The following is a 16,946-nucleotide window of genomic DNA, read 5'->3' on the forward strand; positions in this document are numbered from 1 at the left end:
TAGGTGTCCTCTAACACGGAACAGACCTTGACATACATTCCATAACGTATACAAATTTAAATTTCCACAAGCCTAAGTCTACAACCTAATACAAGTTGAGTACAAGCAATTAAAGTTCTTAAAGCTCATTCCAGTGATTCCCGGGAGTCTTGAGGCTCGAGATCGTCCGGGTTATGTTTTCACAACACAAGTAGACGTATGACAAAGGATGTATACCTTCGAAATTTATATTAGACTAAGTTTCTATGTTGTTTTGTTTTGAAATTGCTTCGTTAATTGACTATTCGTGAGTATGTTTATGTTAAAGAAGTTTGAATTCGATGTGAGAGTTTAACAGCCTGTTTTAACTTCGTTTGAAGATAGTCTAGGAATATATAATGTAAAGACAGACATTGTCTTTTAAACATGGCTTGTAGTCCTCGCCAGTTTATGGCTGGCTTAGTACAATGCGTTTTGAATAAAACTGTGCAATTTAAATATATGAAACCCTTTTAATTGTTTTATAGGTAACTAAAATCGATCTTTAATTTCTGATTCAAAACGGAAACGTGTATTTAATGCGCGCATAAATTTGACTAAACTATCGCACAACTGTTTAGTCGCGCCTTGATTCCTATGAGTTTATATGGTGGTGCGAACATTACTCGATTTATAGTTGTGCTACTAAACAGTTAAATTGGCTGCGAAACAATCGACAATCGTACAATAGTTGTGCGACAGGTTAGTGAAAGATATGAACCGGCTCTTAATGTTTCATTCCTCAAAATAATCTCAAATACAAACGAAATAAGTTCTAATCCGTAAACAAACTCATCTCAAAGTTGTAGACATGGGTGAGGTGACAGCATTTTTCTGTCAGTTCCCGAAAACTCTAAACTTTGATTCTTGCGAATAACGAAAGCGAACGAAAAGTTTTCCAATAAAAAGTCTCATAATGGCCATCCGTGATGTCCCAATACTATGTACTAGGGTTGCCAATTTTGTCTTAGTTTCAGGGTTGCCAATTTAGATTCAGTTTTTAAGGTTGCCAATTTAGTCTTAGTCCTAAGGTTGTTTCTTGTTTTATTTCTAATCTTAAGTTATAAAAAGGAATGTTTTAATCGTAACATATTGATTCTGAATGTTAAAACTTAATTAAAACTTTATTAAATTTATTTAAATCAATTTATGGACTGTTCTATTGTAAATCTAGCTGTGCCCCACGACTTAATCTGAGCAAATTTAAAAAACTTAGTAAGTAGCCTATGCGTTCTGGCTTTGCTCTACATTATGCCAAATTTCATCGAGATCCGATCAGCCGTTTAGGCGCCAAACTAACATTTATTACTAAGAATTAAGAAAGTCAACAAACATAGTAGAAAAAGATTTCTTTTGTTTATCAAGAAGCCATTGTCGGAACATCTTACATTACAATAACTTCCACCCGCTTTCCTATAAGAGGTTAGACAAGCCCTTATCTAAACGGGAACATAAAGTCTACTACGAACCATAGCACCCTTATAAAACACCCTTACTGTCTAAAAGAATACATCCTTCAATATAAGCTACGTTGCCTCACGTTTTTCCCATCCTATATACAAGATCAAATTTATTTTATATTTAAACCATTCTGAACTTTATTCTATTGTGTTAAAGTTCGTTTTGCAAGTGTATTGTAACGATGTTAAGGTGCGAAACACTGCTATAAAATTAAAGATATCTGGAGAAGAGTATTTAAGAAGGTGCGCTCAATTTGAGGGCCTATTGATTTTTACTTGCTCGAGCAATTTTATTACGCACCTTTAGTCTTGAATTTATAGAGGGCGCTGGCTTTGATGGGAATGTCATTTGTTTTGTTGGCGTTATTCTTCTATTTCTATGTGTTTTAATATACAAAGTGACTAGCTGTTGCTTGCGACTTCGTCTCCGTAAAATTAAAAAATGAAGACAAATATAACCTATGTTACTCAGACGACGTAACTTAGTTATTGTTTAAAATTAATTAACTTAGTTAGAGTTATTGCCCGCGACTTCGTCCGCGTGAAATTAAAACACAATAATGTAGCTTTATCTGGCCTATGTTACTCATTGATGCATAGTTTTTAATGGTAAAGAATTTTTGAATTCGACCCAGTTTTTGAGTTATTTCACAACATAAAAAATACAAATATTTACTCTTTATATTATTGGTATAGATGTAGATTTCTTATTTTATTTTTATGTAACTACTAGCTGTTGCTCGCGACTTCGTCCGCGTAAATTAATGAAATAGTAAAAAATATAGCCTAATTATCCAGTGATAACATAGCTTTTAAATGGGGCAAAAATATTTGAAATCGGTCCAGTAGTTTTTAAGTTATTTCAATACATACAAAAATACAAATCTTTCCTCTTTATAATATTAATGTATAGATGTAATTTTTTAAATAATTTACAAAATTTTAACTTTCGTAATAGATTTAACCTACGTTAAAGATTAGTTTAAACTGTATTAACATGGTCACGTTAACTTGATGTTAACCAAACTAAAAAGTCCTTATAACATCAGGAAGCGAAAGTTCCCAGCCTAAATATTCCAAAGCCATACTTTATTCAAACGATAGGGAGCCTAATTTATATTTTATCCTGGAGCGAGTGGAAGGGGATTCCCCGTCGAAGATGAATTTAAGAATCATTCGACTGAAGGAAATCTGGAATCATGAATATTTTCATTTTCGTTTACACCCTCTGGTATACGAACGTATAAGTGGTAAGGGGTTGATACAGTCAAAGAATTTAATTTGCTACCCACTTATGATCGAATATCTGTCAGTAAAAGAGCTATAATCATCGTACTTAATATTATAAATGCGAAAGTTTAGATGGATGGATGTTTGTTAAAGTTTATAGCCTAAACTGCTAAACGGATCTCAATGAAATTTGGCATAGATGTAGAGGATAGTTTGGAAGAACATATAGGCTACTTGGTTTCGTTTTTTTAATACCTTGCGGACGGAGTCGCGGGCAAAAGCTAATGTTATATAGAATGAATGTATTTAAGATTAGCTTTCGCCCGCGACTCGAGTGGAATTAAAATAACAAAAGTGAGTAGCTTATGCGTTCTTGTGGACAATCATATACATCTATACCAAATTTCATCGAAATCCGTTTATCAGTTTAGGCTACAAACTCTAATAAACATACATTCATCTAAACTTTCGCATTTATAATATTAGTAAGATAGTAAGTATGATTGGTTTTTAAACGCATTGGGGTCAATTGACATTTTGATAAGGGTAGGAAATATAATTCCTTAACGAGTAACGTTGATATGAAAACTGTATCAGTTATATTAGTTTGAGGCTATATACAGTTTTAACTGGACAGTTCACTTCTATGAGGTTTAGGCTAAGCGCCATGCGCTCGGCCAACTCAAGCCCGGTGAATCTGTAAATGCCTCTTCAAGGCAAACAGTGGCCATTCAGTCATAAAAAAGTTCTCTTCAGTTAAAACTGTCAGATTAAAGTGACAGAAATCTTTTAGACACATCGTTCTACATCCGTCAAATACATTTATACCAATTTATAAAATCACGAGCTGTTGCCCGCGACTTCGTTCGCGTGGTATTAGAAAACATACGAACTATATAAATAACAAAAAGCTACATATTCCTCGGGAACCAAGCATTCCTTGGGGATGAACCTCATGCCATGTGTACTTCAGACTTTGCTTTATATCTGTGCCAAATTTCAATAAGATATATTGAACCGTTGCAGAATGATCGAGTAAACATTAAAAAACTAAATTAATGAATCCCACGGAAACCGTAACTATTCCCGGGATAAAAAGTAGCCTATGTGTTCTTCCAGACTGTGCTCTAAACCTGTGCCAAATTTCATAGAGATCCGTTCAGCCGTTTAGGCTACAAACGCTAACAAACATCCATCCATCCATCTAATCTTTCGCATTTATAATATTAGTAAGATTTCAAATGAGTATTTCCAAATACTTCAAAATTCGTCAGCACTCGATCCGGCTCGGCATAAAAATACGAAAGCATATTTTTATTACAGAAATTCAATTTAAAAGTACGTTTTCAATTTAAATTACCTAAAATAAAGGCTTTCAACCTTTTCAAAATTCCTTTTGATATTCTTTTGACGTTCAAAAACCTCTATAACCCTGTCTATTTACAATTGGAAAGGAAAAGAAGGGGTGAAAACATAGGGTGAAATTTCAAAACGAACGCCTCCCTTTATTCAAAAGTAAGGTCTGTATCTAATTCATATTTTATACCTTTACCTCAAACGAGGTCCGACGTAGATGAATTTACAATATGTCGGATAAAAATCCTGTAAAATTACAAAGTACACATTGGACTAACCAATTCGTACTTTCGACTTTTAATTGTATTCTATCCAACTAACTACGTAAACATTTTTGGACTAAAATTCAGATACTAACAGACTCACCGCTTACTCGGATTCAAGTGAGTCAGTGAAATATGAATTGGTGTTTAATTTACTAGTTGTTGCTCGCGACTTAGTCTGCGTGAATTTAAAAAATAATAAAATAGTCAATGTTACTTACTGAAAGCGTAGCTTTTTAATAGTGAAAGATTTTTTTAAATCGGCCCAGTAGTTTTTACGTATATCGAATACATACAAAAATCAAATCTTTCCTCTTTATAATATTAATATAGGATAGCTGTTGTTCACGACTTCGCCCGCATGAAATTCAAAAGTAATAAAAGATATAGCCTATGTTACTCACAGATAAATTACCTTTCTAATGGTGAAAGAATTTTTGAAATCGGCCCAGTAGTTTTTACGTATATCGAATACAAACGAAAATACAAATCTTTCCTCTTTATAATAATAGTACAGATAACATTAATTTGCTATTATTTCTTAAAAAAAATTGTTCCCTGTCGAATATTTTTTACGTTTTTTTGAAGCAGTGAATATGTTATTTGCAAAAAGAAATTGGAAATTTGCATATCTTTTTTATCGAGTCTAAAAAGGCAACAGTCGTGATTCATTGTGATCAAAGACAACATTGTTGTATATTTTTAAAGATCTATCTTTTAAATCTTAGTTTCAAAGCAAATGAATCTCAGTATATTTATTAAACTTTATAAAGCGTGGACAATCGCCTTTGCTGTTTGTGTTCAAATACAGAAAAAGAGTTTCGCACATGTTAAGGAATTTAATTTCCACCCCTGATATAAAAGCGATAAGGCTACTCGAACGTTTATTACAAAACTACTAGTTACTCTGCTACTATCTAAGACGTTTGAGATTTCCTGTTTTTTTTATATTATAAGGTGCCAAACGAGATGGCCACCTGAATTCGCCAAAAAGGCAAAGCGACCACTGCTTATAGACAACTGCTATTGCAGATGCGTTGCCTTCCCCTTATTGACAGAGGAAGACACACATAAAAAGGATATATCCTCTTCCTATACGTCACCTCAATCATCAACTCCACTTTCTCCTTCCATCTTTTTTTTTAAAGGGTGAAAATAGAACGAGAATAAATCTAGAATATTGTCCTGTCTATTTGTACATTCATAGAATATCTTTGTTTTCATAATAAATATTCCTTTTGATATTGTAGTTTTAACGTTTATGTTATTACTTTTTTGACAAACAGACTCATTGTTAGATAATAAAACAAGAGAATGACAAATTAAGAAAATGTTTTTTTCTCTTTATTTATTTTCTATATCAATAACTGTCGGATGGAAGATTATTAGATCTGACGAATTGTATTTCCCTGCTCTTGTAATACCCACTTAAGTAAACACTTGAAACAAATGGTCCTTCTTCCCTTTTCCTCTTTAGCAAAAACCAATTATCCATCCCGTTTACCCGTTAAATATTCCACATAATAGCTCTGTCTTTTTGATGAACAAGGAAAATGAAACTTAACTGTAAGACGTTAAAGATTTATTTTGATTGCAAGATCTTGTAACTTGTGCCTTTTTTATTCGTTTTTATGAGGGGAAAAATGTTTTTCCTATAGTCCCTTCCTCGAAACTCTATAGCCTTTCCATAACTCACTTCCTACGATGTTTTGGCCAACTATTTTTATACAAATTATTATAAACATTTTTCGTATTATAATATTGACTTATTTATTTATACTTTTATTATCTATACTATTATAATAAAGCGTAAACACACACTTCTTTGTTGCCTAAGTTGTCAGCAATCACAACATATTTTCGAATAACTCTTGTTTTTATAGAAAGCCCTACGCTTACGTCACGCTTTAGGCTATGTATTTTCACGCCGTTAAACTTAGGAGTAAATATTTTGGATGAAAACTCAAATGTGGGAAAGAGGCCATAAGTTGTTGCCAACATCAAGGAAGCAAGGTTGCCATGGTTTGACATCATGTCATGTCATTTTGACAATTGCAATTGATAATTTGACAAATGTGAACAATAAAATGAAAGTTTTATAATTTTGTGCGGATGAAGTCGCATGGGAACACCTAGTACTATTATAATAAAGCGTAAACACACACTTCTTTGTTGCCTAAGATGTCAACGATTACAACATATTTTTTTAAAAAATCTATTTTTTAATAAAAAGCCCTACATTTACGTCACGCTTAAGGCTATGTATTTTTACGCCATTAAACTTAGCGGGTAAATATTTTGGATAAAAACACGAATGTGGGAAAGAGACCATAAGTTGTTGCCAACATCAAGAAAGCAAAATTGTCATGCTTTGTCATCATGTCATGTCTGTCATTTTGATATTTGCAATTGAATTTGACAAATGTAAACAATTTTCATAATTTTATGCGGAAAAAGCCGAATTGGAACAGCTAGTTAAAGATATAAGCCGCACAAATACATCATGTGTATGAAATATAGATTTTTTAACTACATTATACTTTAAAATGTATAGAGTTAAAGCGGGCGCATATCTGACTAAACTATCGCACAACTGTAGGTCGATTGTCGAATGTTTCGCGGCCAACTCAACTGTTAAGTTGGACAATAATGTGAGAACCTTCATAGGATCATAGGAATCAAAGGGCGACTAACCAGTTGTGCGATATTTTAACCAAAGGTGTGCGAGTGCTCTAATATATTACTAATCTGTAATAAAAATACTTCTTTGGCCGCTTTAAATCAATATTCATTAATGATACATTTGTTCAGAAACGCTTAGCTCACGCGAAAGCGATAAATTCTCACCAACATTATGAACTAAATCGATTTATTCGTTCGAAAACAACTTGATTTATTAAAGAAATAAGCGAAATTAGAAAAGTTTTATGATATATATTTGTAAAATCTTGTGTCAAATAAACTTAAATTATGAAGGACTATTGACAAATCAAATTGTAGTATACGAATATATCTATACTAATAATATAAAACGGAAAGATTTGTATTTTTGTATGTATTGAAATAACTCAAAAACTACTGAGTCGATCTTAAAAATTCTTTCACCGTTAGAAAGTTAATTTATCTGTGAGTAAAATACACTATATTTTTTAATTTCACGTGGACGAAGTCGTGAGCAACAGCTAGTTACTTTCGCCCGTGACTCTGCGTGGAGTTGAAATAAGTAGCCTATGTGTTCTTCCATACTATGCCCTACATCTGTGCCAATTTTCGAAGTCCGTTCAGCATTTTACGTAATACGTAATTAAAACTAAATATAGATAAAAAATTATAAATACTAGTTCAATACAGTTTTATTGAATTGAAGACATCACCATAAATAAAATTACCTAATAACCTTACAATTTCTGTTATTCATAAAACTATGTAATCTTTACTTTGAAATAAAAATCAGTCGTCTACGAGAAACGTAGCACCTTGCTACGACTGGCAGCTACAGAAAAGGAAAAGGTTTTGTAAGAAAAAACATTCCTTTTAGTATAAAAATGAAGGAACAGAAATAACGCGTATAACACAAGTGGTAACGCTCACTTGTTTGCTACGAAATGAGGCCTCGAGAGAAAAATACTTTGCTCTTTTTCGAGAATTCGGTAACTTGAATAAAGATAAGTGGTAAGAAAATGTTATTCGAAATTTAAAATTGGAAACTTGTTACGTCATCGCCACGATATGTAATAGACCCCGAAAATTTATTTAGGTAACTTCAATTTACATATAGAGTTACGATCGTATTTTTAATACGATCTTATTTTTAAATAGTTCGCATCGTAAACTCTGCTTAAAATCTGCTGGGTTTCTGAGCTTACCATTTGTTTTGTCATTACCTAGCGATTGATTAGCGTTAATTTGATGTATTTTAACGGAGTATAGTTGAAGTTACGTAGTTTGTAACTTATCAATCCAAAAGCACTAACGAATGGTTAAAAGCAGCTAGGAAACTACCCATAAGATACTTACATATTTAAATTTCGTTTTATTATTCGACCGTTAAAATAAAACAATGAAAACATTCAATGCGTAACATTTCGCGAAACTGCAGAATGTTAGCAAAACAGGCGGCATTCGGAGTTTTGCCAGACTATATAATTTATGCTTCGGACAATGAGTCAGCACTACTAAGGGTGGGGCACAACTGGCAGCGATTACGAAATTATAAAGTAGCCTAAAAGGAAAGTTGCAACATATTTTTTATTTAATATTCTACCTATTTACCGATAAATACGTGAGTATAACATTAAGGTATTCTATTGATTTTTTTGTATGGGGCCTTTTTGACCTCCTAACCAATCACTAATTAGACTAGACGAAGTTATTTAAAATATTACTATTGCTTTATTATTATTACTAAAATTTGTTCATTGTTATCTTGTAAAAATTGTATTTTGCTACACTTAGCAATGGGAACCGTCACACTAATCTGGTCTATAACACGTTAACAGTCGGGCCACACCGGAATACGTACAAAACGCACTTTAGCAAACAAGCCAGTGATTAGTGTAGAATCGCAAGCCCCCGGGATCCCAAAGGGTACTAATCGAGACGAGTGCCAAATGGAGTTTGTGAAATTGATACTTATTTTAAATTACGCTCTGCCGCTATTCCTCTTGTAACATGTTTCTTAAATTGTTTACATTTCTCTGGAAGATGCTATTAAGATATGAATTGCGTTTTGAGTTCACTGTGCGTACAAAATACTGCAGTAAGAAAACATCAGAGAAGTCATTTCATATTTTAAAAAAGTATACTAAAACTAAATTTAATAAATACATAGGCTACTTATTTTGTTTTTTTAATAATCCCAATTAGGGTTGGCGACAACAAAAAATAGTGCCGAATACAATATAAAGTTTTTTTAAACATGTTGCGCCAACCCTACTGGAGTAGGATAAAGGAAGATGATGATGACTTTCTTTTGTTTTTTTTAAATTTCATTTGGACGTAGTCACTGGAACGCTACTAAATAACATAGTACGTAATTATCTCGAATACTAGCTGCTTCGCGCGACGTTTTCGTGGAATTAAAACGTATTTTACAAACATAGCCTATGTTACTGATTACGTAGCTTTTAATAGTGAAAGTATTTTAGTAATCAGCCCAGTAGTTTTTGAGTTATCTCAATACATACAAGAATACAAACCTTTCCTCTTTATAATATTACTGGACTAGATGTTGCTCGCGACTTCGCCAGCGTGAAATTAAAAAATGTAGCCTATGTTATTCACTAATTAATTATCTTTCTAACAGTGATAGAATTTTTAAAATCGGCCCAGTGGTTTAGTTATTTTAATCCATACAAAAATCCAAAAATACATATCTTTCTTCTTATATTGGTATAGATATAGATTCCCCATCTTGGACCTTCCCAATTGATTTCTCCTTGATAAAACACATCGCACAATGTCTTCGGACAGAAGGCGCTCAGTGGAGCGGAACTAGTCGATATAATGGTCCTATTTAGATTGAACTCGTATTGTATCGATTAGAAAAAAGGTCTATTTCCATGTTCGTTGTTTTATTATATTTGCCTTGAGAAATTTCATTTGTTTTTAAATTTTTTCTAGCATTAAGGGGGCACACCTTTGGCAAAACTATCACACAATTGTTGTGCGATTGTCCAATCTTGCGCAGTCAATTCAACTGATTAGTTGCACAAAGAAGAATCGAGAAGTATGCACACCTCTATATAAGCTAGGAATCAAAGCAAGACTAGGCAGTTTGCAATAGTTTAGTTTCAAGTGTGCATCCCATTAAGGTTTATAAATCATTTTTTTAATTACCTATGTATCATGAAATGTGTTTTTTAACGCGATTAACCCACTTTTATTGTCTAAACAAAGTTATAAAACTTGCAACAACTGTATCTAATTCAGTTAAAACTGAACTTCCAAGCCTGTTCCTTTAGATAAACTGAAAGCTTTAAACTTATCTCGCAACTTTTAAGTTTGAATTAAGTTACATTTTACTTTTTGGATTCATCGTTTATTTTTTGTTAAGGTGGCAAATGAACAAGTCACTTGTATTCATAAATATCCGTATTTAAGATGCGTTACCTTTTTATAAATTGTCTACTCACTAGTTGTCGCCCGCGACTCCGTCCGCGTGAAATTACAAAAAACACAAGTTAGTAGCCTATATGTTCTTCCAAACTAACTACATCCATACAAAATTTCATCGTAATCCGTTCAACCGTTTAGTCTAAAAACTCTAACAAACATCCATCCATCTAAAATTTAGCACACTAAGAAAATTCCTATTTAACTAAATTGAAACAAAAGAATCAATTAAATATCTAAAAAAATATCCTCAAACACTTTATCTTTTGAATAACGATTTTTTTTCTCCAATTACAAAGTTAAAAAAAAGGTTATACGGTCTCAGAATAGTCCTGTCTCCACCTTTTTTTAATTTAATTCATTAGTCAAGGCGTTTTGGTAACAACCAAAAATACGAAGCTTTGATGTAGATACAAAACGAAATTGGAATGTAATTGGATTTACCGGCAGTTAAAGAATAAAGAAAGAAAATATTTATAGTCTGTGCTGCAGTTTACTTCTTTTCAAATAAATGCATGAACCCGCGCCATGTTGTGACGTCACAGTACTCAAAATTATTAAATCAAAACTAATATAATAAATCGTAAACACACACTTTGTTCGGCAGGATGTCAGCAATCACAGCATGTTTTTGAACAATTATTTCTTTAATAAATAGCCCTACACTACCTGCGCGTTATAAGCTGTATTTTTTAACGCTATTAATTAAACTTAGGGGTTGAAGAAATTTAATAAAAATCCACACGAGAAAGGGACTGAAACTACAATCATCATCATCCACTTGCCCTTATCCCTTATGGAGGGTCGGCACAGTATGTGCTGCTCTTCCATACATCTCTATCAGCCGTCATATCTGAATCCACTCCTTTCTTAAGCATATCCTCTTTCACACAATCCATCCATACTTTCTTCGGTCTTCCTCTTCCTTTGTAGCCATCCACATTCAATCTTAACACTTTCTGGTTTATGTCCCCATCATTTCGTCGCATAACATGTCCATACCACGCTAACCTTTTGCTTTCTCCACCACTGGCGCTACTTTCAAACTTCCTCTAATGTACACATTCTTAACTTTATCCATTCTTGTCACACACATCCATCTTAACTGAAACTACAAACCAATAGCAATAGAGCAAGCCATGCAAAGGCCTACGGAAGAACATAAGAATGTTGACTCTTGCAATTAAAACAATAAAATAAAGTATTTATAATATACGGATGAAGTCGCACGGGAATAACTAGTAATGGAATTAATCACAGCTTTTCTAAAAGTAATATTTTATACAAGAAAAATCCTCTCGATATCCTTTAAAGGAAATAGAATATAGTATTTATATTAGTAATTTTTTTTATACATTTTTCATAGCGTTAACACAACCTCGATATATCACTTAAGGTTGTTGGTGAAAACCTTGATGTAATTTGCCGGCCTCAGCCCACCCTAGGGGTGAACGTCGACGTGCCGTAACAACGAAATACAATTGATTTTTTCAAGTCAATTGAAAACGATAGATTTAATAAAAGGCACTCTCTGCTCGTCCAGCAAGTTACAAAAAACTGATTTTAAGAGCGCCATAAACAGAATAGTTGTGCGATAGTTGGTTCGCAGCCAATTCAACTGTTTAGTTGCATAACTAAACATGGAGTAGTATGCGGAACTTCATAATAAGCATATAGAAATCAAAGCTAGATAGCTGCGATAGCGTAGTCAAAGCTCACACTCTCTCTTAAATTGTTACTCTCATCGGTAAAAAAGGTCCATTGATGTTACCTCGAATGGCTTAAGGATTTTACATTTATCGCCTATCCAAGTTATATGATATAGATGTCCAAGGAGTTTTTACGTTTTAGGTCTCAAGCCATTAGAAAAAAAGAAGAATTTAAATTATTTAAAATTAGAACACATTGTCGATGTCATCATTTTTTTCTAGACTTTTTCTGTACATATTTTATCAATACACATGTCTCCGTTAAAAATAGTCTTATTTCTAAATCTTTTACGATGTACGAAGTATAAAACTAGCCTTTCGTTTTTCAATATGTAAAATGTTAATTCTTGAACACAGCAAAGATGTTATATAGCTTTTGAACTTACGTTAATCCGTACAAAGAAATGTTGAAAACAGACGCGGCTACTTTGAATGTGTGAGAACTCGACTCGTACTTGTCTAAAGAAATATTATCAACGAAGAAAAGAAAATGCTTTGTTCCGATGTATGTGGAAAACACGGATCTATCCCCCCATCTGCTAAACCCCTGTTGGGGTACGTTGCTACATTTCGTTAACAATTCCCCTTGAAGAAAATTGTTGTGTGAGTTTGTAATGCCACTATGTGAATTTCAATTGTGTATTCCACGAAGAAATTCTTTACTTTCTCGCTTTGTTTGTTTGTCATTTTATTTTGACTCGCCTTCTCTTCGTGGTTGCAAATATTTCTTATCTGTATTCACAATTTTAAAATTGGAACTGTAATTCAATGTCGAAATAACAAAAACATTTCTGTCTCATTTTTCAAGTTAAATAAAAACACTATTATCATACTGTCTCTTTCCTCATGATGTGAACTCTATACATCTTCTATCAGATTGTAAGAAATCCTTTTTATATTTTATATTTCTCATAATCCATCTAATCTCTCATATGTAGAGTAAAAAATAATCTACACCTGTTCCAATGACCGACAATGTGTGTGGCAGAAAAAAACATAAAAAAAACCAAACCGGAAATAATCAATCTAAATCTTGTATATTAATTTAAAATTTGTTGTTATACGCTTACAACCGGTTTCAATGTTAATTTATATCTTGTTAAAATGCAATTAAATTTTAGTTTATTATTGCTGAGACGAGGCCATAAACAAGAAAGACCGAAGAAAGTTTCGATTGTGTGAAAGAGGACATGCTTAAGGGAAAAAAATCGGATATGATGGCTGATAGAGATGTATGGAGCAGTACATACTGTGCTGACCCCCTGTAAGGACAAGGGCATTTTGATGATGAATATCCTTAAATATATTGCAATGAATCTGTACCTACTGAACTTTAGTAGATGCTAGAGTTATCTATTTCGTCATTGAAATTCAAATGGGTAGGAAATAAATTTCCTCAGCTGTAGTTGAGTATTATTTTTTTATTTACTGCATACAGAATAAAGCATTTCTCGAGCTTTCAGAGATGTCTTAGAACACAAGCGGCCTGTTGCAAACATTTGTACACTCGCCGTCATAAATATTTTTCTTTATTACTCTACGTACCGAAAGCTCTTCGTTGCTTTTCTTAACTTCCTCAGCTGGGATTTATGTTTATAAGTCTTATTAGCTTTGAAAAACATTTCTACAGTAATGCCTTACTTACAAGTTACTTAGTGAAGCCCTGAGTATCGAAGTAACGTAGTAATCTATATCTATCTATATACATAATATAAAATTAAAGTGTCTGTTTGTACTATCAAAAAATTCCAGATTTCGGGATGTATTTGTATTGCTGATAACGAAAATCTCATTTTAAAATTTGTTTTGTCTGTCTGTCTGTCCGCAAGCCGCGGTTGTGCTGTGTGATCTCCGAAATGGCTGGGCCGATTTCGACCAGACTTTCGCTGAAGGATGACTGACATAAACGGGCAAATAGTAGGCTACTTTTTTTATTTTAATTCTTGGATGAAGTCGCTGGAAACAATTAGTTGTTAATAAACTTTTAACTATTAGTTGTTAATATCTATACTATTATAATAAAGCGTAAACACACACATCTTTGTTGCCTAAGATGTCAGCAATTACAGCATATTTTTGAATAATTATTTTTTAATAAAAAGCCCTACACTCACGTCACGCTTTAGGCTACATTTTTTCACGCCATTAAACTTAGGGGGTAAATAATTTGGATAAAAACCCTAATGTGGGAAAGAGACCATAAGTTGCTGCCATCGCCAAGGATGCAAGTAATAATTTGACACATGTAAACAATAAAGTAAAGTTTTCATAATTTTATGCGGATGAAGTCGCACGGGGACAGCTAGTAATTTAAATAAAATTTCAACTAAAACAGCATGTCAATATCGAAGTATGCCATATTTATTAAACCGTTTAGTGTTTTTAAAGCAATATTTACGTAACAATTTGTAAAGTTCAAGTAATAAGTGTATTTGACACATTAATATGCTGCCATTTGACCCGAGGCCCGCCAGGGGGCGTTAATTATGTGCGCGGCCGCTAATAAAATATTATGGGAATTTTTAATTTCATCACAAATGTAAATTGAGTTTGAGCCATTATAAAATCCAATTTGTTATTATAATGTTGTCGGGTTAAATATTCAAATGGCGCCGGTTACGATAGGTTGTGTCGATGCCACGATGTTATGTTTCTAGTGGCAATTTGACTAAACTATCACACAACAGTTGTGCGATTGTTTTGTTGCACAGCTGTTTAGTTGCAATTAAAAATCGAGTGGTGTCCGCAAATCTATATAAGCTCGTAGGAATAAAACCGAGACTTAACAATTGTGCGATAGTTTAGTCAAATTTGCATTTTAATGTATTATTTTAAAACCATAACAATAATTTAAGTAATAACTGCTTGCTTGAGTCGTCAGATTCCGCACTCGGTGGTGTACTATCTTAATTCTCACTAATATTATAAATGCGAAAGTTTAGATAGACGGATGGATGTAGAGGATAGTCTGGAAGAACATAGACGTCTTAATTTTGTTTTTTTTTAGTATTGTGTAAAATATATTATACAAAATTTGCAGAGACATGTGAATTTTAAGTAGTAAATTAGCTATATATGTTTGTTAATGTAATCTCAATATTTCTATGTACGCTATTTAGTGTATTTTTTTTTATTTTTCGATTTATAAAATATGTTAATTTTTAAGATAAAAACAGTAGCAGTTTGTTTAATAATACTCGATAGTTAGGAAGTATTAAAAAATACATTCTTTAAAATAAATAAACCGTAAAAACGATACGAAAAGGTTCCCAGTATTAATGACAGTGAGTTTACGAGTGGAGTTAATGCAGATTTTTCCGAACACAAACTCTGAAGGCCCCAGACATTATAACATCATTAGAAAGAGTTTTTACGCTTCTTTTACGACTCAGGCGGCTGTAAAAGTTGCCGGCCTTTTGCTAATTTCTTAATAACTTTAACATAACGGATCTTCGGAAAGACATTAACATATTAAAATACAAACTTACATACGCAAAAAGTAACTATGCATCATATTTTACTAGCTTTCGCCCTCGACTCGGTCCGGGTGAAATTTAAAAAAATAGTAAGTAGCCTATGTGTTCTTCCAGACTATCCTCCATATCTATGCCAAATTTCATCAACATATGTTACGCCGTTTAGGCTACAAACTCCAAGAAACATCCATCCATCTAAACTTTCGCATTTATAATACTAGTAAGGTAAATAAATCATAGAGCAATCGACCAAAACTAAAAAACTGATCTTAACCATATTTTTAACAACAGTTTACCAATTTTTTGTTAGCAATTATAAAAGAACGTGGTTAAAATTTAACCAATCTGAATAACGTAATAACAATCGAAGCACAATCTATTATTTAAAGGGCGATTAATTTATTTTTGTATTACTTTCCAATAATTATTTAAACGATCTAATCTAGATATCAAAGCTCAATTAATGATGTCGGTCCTTTTAAGTTATGTTTAACTTAGATTTCCACGGCTATCCTTAGTATAACTTAGAACGTGTAATAGACAGCACTTGAGCGCCTAGTTAAAAATGTTTAGAACTAAGTTGCGCTCTTGTTAACCACTTGAGCACAACTTAAACTTATCCGAGGCTTCTATTTGCTTCACTAAAAGGAGAAAATCAATAGAAAAACTTTGCCGCGGTTAGACGGATGCTGTTTATAAAGAAAACTCTAGGCTAATTAAAACTACTATAATTTATTAAATATATATAAATACTAGCTTCCGCCCGCGACTCCGTCCGCGTGGTATTAATGAAAACAAAAGAAAGTAGCCTATGTGTCCTTCCAGACTAACCTCTACATCTGTGCCAAATTTCATCCAGATCCGTTCAGTCGTTTAGGCTACAAACTCTAACAAACATCCATCTAAACTTTCCCATTTGTAATATTAGTAAGAATAAATACAGTAGAACCTCGATAAGTTAAAGTCCAAGGGAAATACAAAATATTTTAAGTTATATCGGTTTTTATGTTACCGATGTTTGAGTTATCGAGGTTCTACTGTACCTGTAACATTTATTTTTTACACAATTCTTTTTTTTGAGGATATTCTATGTAATCATTGTGCATCATCATCATCATCATCATCATCATCATCATCATCATCATCAACAACATCATCACAACATTATACATGTTTTTTTTTATATAATATGAGGTGGCAAACGAGCAAGCGGCCACCCGAATCCGCCAAAATGGCGAGTCCCATAGACATCCGCAATCGCAGATGCGTTGCCTACCCTTATCCGACGGAGGAGGAGACGCACATAACGAGGATATTTCC

The 16,946-nt window shown here is 33.0% G+C and overlaps 1 long non-coding RNA gene across 1 annotated transcript in view; it reads right to left on the reverse strand.

Moving 5' to 3' along the window:
* Positions 1 to 16,946, reverse strand: part of LOC106103265 — a 195,421-nt gene that overhangs the window by 150,442 nt on the left and 28,033 nt on the right. The window lies entirely within an intron of this gene.

The sequence above is a fragment of the Papilio polytes genome, unplaced genomic scaffold (genome assembly GCF_000836215.1).
Source record: "Papilio polytes unplaced genomic scaffold, Ppol_1.0 DF823835.1, whole genome shotgun sequence".
Taxonomy (NCBI): domain Eukaryota; kingdom Metazoa; phylum Arthropoda; class Insecta; order Lepidoptera; family Papilionidae; genus Papilio; species Papilio polytes.